Source organism: Pteropus alecto, unplaced genomic scaffold (assembly GCF_000325575.1).
Source record: "Pteropus alecto unplaced genomic scaffold, ASM32557v1 scaffold338, whole genome shotgun sequence".
Classification (NCBI taxonomy): domain Eukaryota; kingdom Metazoa; phylum Chordata; class Mammalia; order Chiroptera; family Pteropodidae; genus Pteropus; species Pteropus alecto.
In genome coordinates, this window is record NW_006441995.1 from 3,820,113 (window position 1) to 3,829,672 (window position 9,560).

Genomic DNA, 9,560 nt, shown 5'->3' on the forward strand with positions numbered 1-9,560 from the left:
CCTTTAGTCATTTTCTATTACTACAGAATAAAGGCCAAAACACTTAGAATGCCTTCCAAGTCCCTCAAGGTCTGCTTACCCCTCCAAACTGTTCTTTCTCCTCTCTTCTCCCCACTCTATACATTCTATCCAAATTAGTTTCTTTCAGTTTCTCTGCCTAGATACTTTACACATCTTGTTTGCTGCTTGAAGCATTAACTACTACTCATCATTCAGGTCTCTTCTTATATATTGTTTCATCATGGAAGTTTTTTTCTGGCTTCTCTAGAATAGCTTTCTCCATAATATGCTCCATTGTGCCTTATACCAGGATACGATCATCTCCCTCAGTGGCTATTCTACAAGCTAAACCACAGCCTAACAGAAGATCCTAGGGGAAATGCACACGTTAGACCGAAAGGTCACATATTCTGCCGTTAGCGATTTATTTGACCTTATGAATATCTGCTTTTCTGCCGTTTCTGTTTATTTTTTTAAGGGAAAATAAAAATCCACATGACTTGAAGCAAAGCCGAAAGTCTCTGTAAAGCCAGATAATAATGTTTTCTTTTAAGCTAATCTCTTTTTGCAAAGCTGTGGATTCCAAAGGTTTTTAGTAGGCAATAGAGGGTCTGGTTCTTTGAAGGGATAAAATGTCCAAAATAGTTTTGCCCTGATTTTTCGCTCAAGGGCAAGGAAGAGAAGTCATCTGATACACTTTTTGTGTAACTGCTGATGATAAAAGGTTCGGCCTGAAATTCTGACCCCTCTGCTCCCTCCAGAGGATTAAAAGAGAGGCAAATGAAAACATGTTTAATTTTTCTTCCAGCAATTTCAGCTTCCACTGACTTTCACTTTTCAAGTTCTTTTAGCTTTTTGGGGTTCTTGCTGTTAATAGAAACAACAGTTGCTATTATCATTATGACTGTACTGTAGCAGCTGCACTTTTATTCTGCCACCTGGAAAACATCAAAACTTAAACGACACATTATCATCTTATTTAGGTGAAAGAACACATCTGTAGACTAGCTGCTCTGGTGACAGTCACGGTGTGTCCCTCTGAGGCTAGCTAGTACTTGGGACCACTCGATTCTATACACCAGTGCGTAGACTTCATCTAAGTTAATAATGGAGTGGCAGGAAATTTAGGAAGCATTTAAAAAAGAAGATAATACTGTTTGAAGCAAACTTACAACTTTTTGGATGTAAGTTTAAGTCATTTCCATACTGTGTATATTAACAGAAAACAAACATTTCGCTGGCAATAAATAGGACACGCTTCCACACAGTTCTCATTTCTCCCAGTTTCCTATGAGTCTTGAGGATGATTTTCTAGTCCCAAAGATGGCTCATTTTCCATTTTGTCAGGTTCACAAAGAGGAGTTTCTCAACTCCAGTTACTCCTCTTTAGTAGAGCCTTCCTATGCTATATGGTCTTCTAGGGCAAAAAAAAAACAATATCTCAGCCACTTTTAATTGTACTTCACACAAACAGAACTTTGGAAAATCAACCAAAATAAGCTTTTGGTCCAAAATGACTAGTCTAGGTCTAGATGACAGCAGTCCTTAAGAAGAAAAAAGGTGGAGGCCTATGTGGAAGGGGAACAGAGGCTTTTGCTAATAGCCGCATTTCAGGTTTATTGTCATGGTCTCTTACTGAGTTTCCTCATCTCTGAGCTTGTCTTATCTCCTGAGGAGAAGGCCCTCATTTACAGCTGGCAGTTACTAGGATATCCCTAGTAAAATGAAGATAGTCTTGCCATTTCGACCGTAAAATTAAACAGCCACACAAAGAACAGTTGCTCCATCATACCGTTTGATCAAAGGCCACATGTCCAAACCCATGGAAGACAAAACCTATAATTAGTGAGTTAAATATTACCCTTACTGAAATCAGGGAAGTCTAAGTGCCTTCATTATAAATGTTTGAAAGTGCATGGAAAAGCATAGATAAACTGAGTATAAAAGTAGTCTAAGTATATTCAATATTCAGAGAATACTTACTAGGTATGTGCTTGACTCTAAGGATAAGGATCCTCATCCATAAGGGACCAACAGACTTTACAAAATATTCACACAGAAATAACAGTGTAATAACTGATATCGGGTTGCAATAGCGAAGAGGTTATCCCTGGGAAAGACATAAAAGAGTAAAATATAGGCCTTACAGAGCAAGTAGAAATTGATTAGGTATAGCAAGAATGATGCTATTTTAGGGCAGAGGTAAATGGAGCAACAGATCTGTTTTCTCTAGGCAAGTTTTTCATCATAGTCTTTTTCTCCAGTCTGTAGCATCTGTCACCTACCACATATTTTTAGGTAATTTTGGTTAATAGGTTAAAAATGAAGGTTCCATAATCATTTAAATGACATGAGATTGTAAGAGAAATGTGCTACATGGGAATGTTGACTATAAATCGTTTTATTAGATTGCATATAATTGGATGAAATCACTTAATGTAAAGAAGTTTACAGTATTTTCCTGACTTCTTTTGCCTGGTTATTTTCTTCTTCTTTCCCTCTTCTTCAAGGAGAGAAAGGATGAAATTTCCCCCACACGTGGTTTCTTGAGAAAATAGTGCAGAGGAAAGCACTGTACTCCCGGAGGCCTGAGTGCATGTGGGGGATGCGAAGTATCAGGAACATGTTATTGGCTCACAGACGGCATAGACAGAGAGCTGGTTTTAGAACTAAGATGATAGAGACTGGACAGCATGGATGACAAAGTTCTTTGGGGTAGAGGAGAATAGAAGCAGATAGGAGAATTTAAAATAGTTGCCAGGATGAAAGGAAATCTATTTCTGGGTGATGAACACACAATGCAAAATATATATGACTTTCTATTGAATAACACACTTGAAATTTATTTTATTTTGTTAATCAATACCACCCCAATAATCACAAATACATGCATACATACATACATACATTCATACATACATACATAAAACAGTTGCCATGAAATATGTATTTGAACCTTTTTAACTAAGAATGACAAGTAAAGATTAGAATTTCTATCTGGGCTTGGCTTGTTTAGGTATGTCCCTGCTCTGGCCTTGAGTCAGATGGGCAGAGCTCCGAAAGTATGTCATATGTAAAATATATGATTTTCTAGGGTTGAGTCATGCTTAGCGATATGAGAAGGAAAGCAGGATAGGAATTTACATTTATTAAACACCTGTCATATTTGTCATATTTCAGGCATCCTGTTAGATATTTTACGTATGTTTCTCAATACTCATACTGGGTTCCTTCACCTTACTTTCAAAGCTGCTCACTCTTGGGAGCCTCTGGCTGCTCTTAGATGCTCCTGCTGCACCAGGTTTATATAGTGAAACTCCTAATTTATCATCCTTTCAACACTTGGGCCAACAGAAATACCCTGAATTTTTAAAATCTTCATCAAAATTTACCTGTGTGCCAGAACCCAGCTAGAAAACTGAAATACAACACACATATCAATGTTTTCCCATGTACCACTCCCCACACATGTGTAATTTTTTCAAATGTGGTGGTGTATAATGAGATTTTAACTTGACTAGGTTCACCTGACCCATGCAGTGGTTACTTCTCTCGGTCCCTCTTTTCTAACAAAGGAGGTGTTTTTAATAACTGAGGAAGTCCACTTATATGTAGTCAGGTGCAGTTAGCCTAAAGGGGATTCACTGTGTCAGATGGTTTTCAATGTTCCTCCCTCTATACATCAGCTTCCTAGTGCTGCTATAACAAATTACTAAAAGCTTGGTAGTTTGAAACAAGAGAAATTTATTCTTTCCCAGTTCTGGAGGCCAGAAATCTAAAATCAGAAGTGTGACCAGGGCCACACTTGCTCTGAAGGCTCTGGGGGAGGCTTTTCCTTGCTCTTCCAGTTTCTGGCTGGTGGCTCCCGGAATTCCTTGGTATATGACAGCATGACTCCAGTCTCTGTCCTTGTTGTCACATGGCCATCTTCCCTATGTCTGTGTCCTGTCTTCTTCAGATAAAGACACCATTCATTGGATTCGGGGCTTGCCTTAAATCCAAGATGATTTCATCTTGGAATCCTTAACTAATTATATCTGCAAAGGCCATATTTCTAAATAATGACACATTCTGAGGTTTTGGTTGGACATGAATTGGGGCGGCGGGGGGGGCGGGTTAGTCAACCCGCTACACTCTTGGTAGTCAAACCAAAGGGAAAAGGAAGGCCGAAGGAGGACAAATGCTCTCCTGAACCCTCTCAGGGGCACTGCTTCTTGTTTTCTCATCTACCTGTCTGTCTCTCGAGGTGGCTTTGCACTGCGGCAGTTACACTGCACCTGGTTGTTATCTCACGGCAGTTTGAGAAGAGGCTGCCTCCTTATATGTAGCTCGCTTTGCCTTTTTATTGCCTTTCATCGCCTGTTTCCGTGAGTCTGTTTTTGAGATGTCCATACAATGCAGAACGCTCACGGAAATTTTAAATTACCCTCAACTCGTGTCAGTTGCAGGATGACTGATTTGTGAGTGTCTCACCCATTGAGAATTGCTGTTTACAATGATTTTTCTCTAGCTCAATCTGCATTTTAATAAACTGAATTCTAGATGTGGCTCAGGCACGAACTGTTGTGTCTATTTTAAACATGCTCCCGGTGTTAAGTCACTTTTCACTGTGTGACAGTTTTTCCATTCCAGCCAATTTGAACTAAGCTTTTCAAGTGAAAATTGGAAAATTGGCCAAATCTGTACCACTCTTGCTGTCTGAGTGACATGTCCATGTTTTCTGAAAACTAAGCCCAGACACGTGGTCTAACATGGCTGAGTGCACTCACTGGAACTACATATTTGAAATCCAAACTTCTCTCTAAAGTCAATTTGTTATGAGTACAAGAGTGCTCAATAAACACTAAGCCAGGTTTTACAAAAAATGTCCAGCTACAGTGCCCTTGCCGTCTGTGAAGGTAAAAGTACTTCCATAAAAAGAATATCCTTTCTCTTATGTCAAATTTCAAACTTCTTTTTACTTGATTTAAAGGCAAAATTAAGCCAGGAAATGGAAACAATGCTCTAGTTTTAGAATAATCTGTGAGAAAGTAAAATTTGTCTTACTATGTGCAAACTAAATATTTGTCTTAATATGTGCAAACATAGCACTATTTCAAGATTCAATAGATGATTTCCAAAAGCAATCATCTTACCAGTGAAGACCTATAAAGATACTTAAGATTTAGTCAATAGAGTGGCAAAGATATTCTAGGCAATCAATTTAGTAATGCTATATGCAAATTATCCAACGAAGTAGATAGAAGTATTTTAATTCATTGCAAAATGCAATATCTTTGGTTTTTGCCTTTTAAAACCATTTTTTGCAACTTCTCCACTCCTAATTTATTTAAACATGTTTGTTTTATTTTCTTAGTAAAACAGATACTCTTAAATAGATAATTAAGCTATCCATTCAAAATATTTAATTTCCTTTTTGTAAAAAAAAAAAAAAGAATTTTCTTTTTTGATGTTTGCTTTTCCTTCATCATTTCATACAGTTATTTTAAAACAACTTCTGATCTCTTTAGCTTCTTTTGGCAGAAAAAAGAAAGCACATTCATCTTCATTCATACTCTCAGAACTCCTTCCTGAGTCTGCTAACAGCTCGAATGAAGTCCAGCTATTATCTTTGGGGTACAATATAAGTAAATAAATACAATTCAAATAAAACGGAATTTCCTACAGGAAATAACTGTTCTAATACCAGCAACAAACAACTCAATCCCAAGTTCGTTCAGTCCCCAAATGCTTATTTTTGATGTTTCATTCTCAAGAAATCTTTATAAATGGTCATATGGTACAGATCTGAGCCCCTCTGAGAAGAGTCCACATTCCTCTTCCTCTTTGCCCTATTTTCTCAGATCTCAGGCACATGTTCAAGTGGGCTAACTCCTGCTTAAAATCACTTTTGGCAACTTCTCCACTCCTAATTTATTTAAACATGTTCATTTTATTTTCTTGATATCTGATCTCCCATGTTCATTCCAGAGACTCTGCAATGTGTCGCCTGTACCTCCTCAGATCACTCCCAGAGGGACAATCCCAGTTGACACAGAGAATCAGGAAAGAGTCACAAACTGGGATGTCTCCTTAGTTCAAGGAGCCCTTGCAACTTGTTTTGTTCCACCTCAGATTCTGGGAGCAACGAAACCCCTAGAAGAAGTGAATATAATGGCTAAAGAAATCTGTATCAGTTGGTATTTTGCTTGGGCCTACTAGGATTCTGTTGTACCGACTCCAACAAAACAAGTTGCAAGGGCAGTTACCTCTAAAGCCTTGCTCATGTCCAGCCCCTTCTTGGTAACAAACCTCTCTCTGGTCACAGGGCTGGGCAGACCGCCCAAGGCTGAGGCAGCCACAGTAACTGCTCTAATTTAGGCAAGTAAAATCATGAAAGGAAAGGAAACCCTTTTTTCTTCTCTGGTATCCCACTAAAACATTGCAAGCCCTGAACTCTTATAGTTTCAACTCCTGACACATTTATAGCAAAAGGGAGTAAGAGAAGCAGATGTCACAGATCAGGAGATAATCCTGTGGCTCACTCCCATGATCCAGGTGCCCTAAAGGATGGTCCCATATCTTCTGTTGGATACAAACAAATAACAAATTTGCTGTTTTAGATTAAATGGGATTAGTTGGTCCTGTATCTCTAACTACTAAAATAATCTTGACTAATTTAAAAGGGTGAGATTCTGGGGGAAAAGTTGAGCATAAGCCTTAGTCACATTATCAAGTGTGGGACCAACCAACCAGAGATTTACCTGTTTGGAGGTGTGGGGAGGTGATAGTAATAACTGGAAAGGGAAACAGAGCAAAAGGACAAGAAAGGGGAATTCTAAAACTCAGGCTGTTGTAAGTAGAGGCAGGGCAAGTGATCTCCAGAGCTCTATATCAGAGGAACTACAGAGTTCAAGATAGGTAAGAGACGTGTGGCAGCAGGTGTCACAGACTTGACCTTGTGAACTAGGCAAATGAGTAGGTAATGAGTTGGTACAGGAAAATGAGCCACAAGTAACTGGAGTCGGTACAACAGAATCCTACTAGGCCCAAGCAAAATACCAACTGATACAGATTTCTTTAGCCATTATATTCACTCCTTCTAGGGGTTTCGTTGCTCCCAGAATCTGAGATGGAACAAAACAAGTTGCAAGGGCAGGTATCTATAGCCTCTACCATTCTCCTCCTTACAACTACTTCAACTGTCGATCTCTGTTTGCAGGCTTGATTTTAAGCCATACCCCTGAGTGTTATCTTTTGCCACTTCTTAGCAGATATGAGAGTCTTTCTATCCAGTCAATTTCTAGTTTCTAATATTTGTGTGAACTGAAAAAATCATTCTTCAAAACATACGTGAGCTTAGGTTTTTGAGGGCTGGTCTAAAAACCTAACCACAAAAGAAATTGTCACTGTGGAAAATGGACTCTGATTAGGATCGAGAAAATTCCTTCCCTAACTTGCAACTCTAAAAGCCAATTAAAAGAAAGCACTGAATGATCTGATTAACTGTTGCTGTGTAAAAACCACCCCCAAACTTAGTAACACTATAAAAATCGTTTTTAGTATATCTCATGATTCTGAGGATCAAGAATTGGGTAAGGTTCTGCTGAGCAATTCTGCTCACTTGGAGTCTACTGGGATCACTTGTGCCTGGTATCTCGGTCCCTTTTGTCTTAGAAGATCCCAAGCATGTCACTCACATGCCTGAAACCTAGGCAAGAATAGCTGCAAGGCTGGGATCAGCTGGGCCCCTCTCCCTCTCCATGTATTTTCAGGTCCCTCCTTATAGCTCCTCCAGTAGGGTAGTTGGCATGGCATCTCAGAATTCCATGAGAATAAAGTAAAAGCTGCCTGTCCTCTCAAATACTGGGTCCAGATTGGCAAAGTATCATTTCTATCATATACTCCTAGTCAAACTGACACCAATCAGGCCGGATGCACAGGGAGAGAAAGTAGAACTTCACCTTTCCGTGGGAGGAATGTCACAGAATTTTCAGCCATTTTTAATCTACAACAGATTAGATTTCTGTTTCTCAAAGACTCTTCAAAGGCTATACTCTCATAATGGCCACAACTCTGGGGTCTTGCCTTATTTTAATGTTCAAACTCTATGATCAAACTCCATTTCTGCAAATTTCTTCATATTAGTTCAATAATTCTAAATGGGAGAGAATAATGTGCCGGGAATAGTGCCAGGCCCTGGAGCTATAATGGTAAATAAGGTAGACATATCATTTCTGCCCTTATACAGATTACACTCTAATAGATAATGTCATAAAGTAAAGAGCTATCACAATACCCTCTGATAAGTTCTATGATAGAGTGTTTAGAGCATGGAACATGTTCCAGAAGACGTGACACAAAAAAGGTGACCTACAATATGAGTAGGAGCTGGAGCGACAAGGAAAGAGTATTTAGGATGGAAAGAGAAATGTACAAAAGACTAAAATTTTTATGGACAGAATGGTGTCGATCTGCTTCTAGAATAAAGCTGGAAAGGAGTGAAGGGCATATAAAGAAAGAAGTAGTAGAAAGGAGACCGGAGGAGTAATCAGGAGCCAAATCAAGAAGAGCATTGCAATCATTTTAAGAAATCAGGACTTTTTCCTTAATGTGAGAACCTAAGAATAATAGAGAACTTGAAGGATTTAAGTAGAGAAAAGACAAGATTAGATTTCTGTTTCTAAAAGATCTGCCTGACTGCAATAGGGGGAATGCATTGGATGGTAGCAACACTGGTGGCAAGAATATTTAGCAGATTGTGCAATAATGTGAGTGAAAGATCGTGGTGGCCTGAACAGGGTAGTGCAGTTAGTATAGGAAAAGAGTGGGCAGTAGTTGTGAAAGCGATTCTGAAGGACAAATCAGTTGGGTATGGTGACCGGATACAGGTGGCAAGGGAGGTGAAAGAGGAAAGGCTGCAACTCAGCTTGTGATTTAAGTTTTTTGGGAAGATGATGGTATCATTCACCGAGGCAGGGAACAGAGAAGTGTCACATTTGGAGACAAGAGTATTCACTCCTGTCTTTTGTATTCTCTCTTGTATTTTGCATGCACTGAACTTGAGGTACCAATGAGGCATTCAAATAGAGATGTCCTATATGTGGTGAGAAAAAAACCCTTCAAAGAAGATTAAAAATGCATGGCCGAAGGAGTTTAAGGAAACAGAAAAGGGTAATGCCACAGGAACAAAAAGGAATCGATGTTCAAGAAAGAGCGGAGTGATCGGTAGTTTCAAATGCACTCCCCACGCTCTAGGCAGAGAGCCAGAAAATGGGGCCCCAAAATGAGTGAGGCATTCATCCAGCCCTTGGAAACATTGCTGCGTTATTTCCCTGTGTCTGACCACTACCTTGGCTCCTTGGTACTGAGATTTTTACCTTTCTCCCTGAAATTCTCCTGGACTCTGGAACACTGGCCCAAATCCCAGTTTGCACGGCATGGTATCCAATAATGCTAGCTCTTATTACTTCTTACAAAACACCACTGATGCAGTGCTTGACTCCCCACTGCTAAAAATTGTCTACATTCCTTTCTCTATTTGATTGGGTTCTGTTGTTTCCAGACCCATTATGATCTGG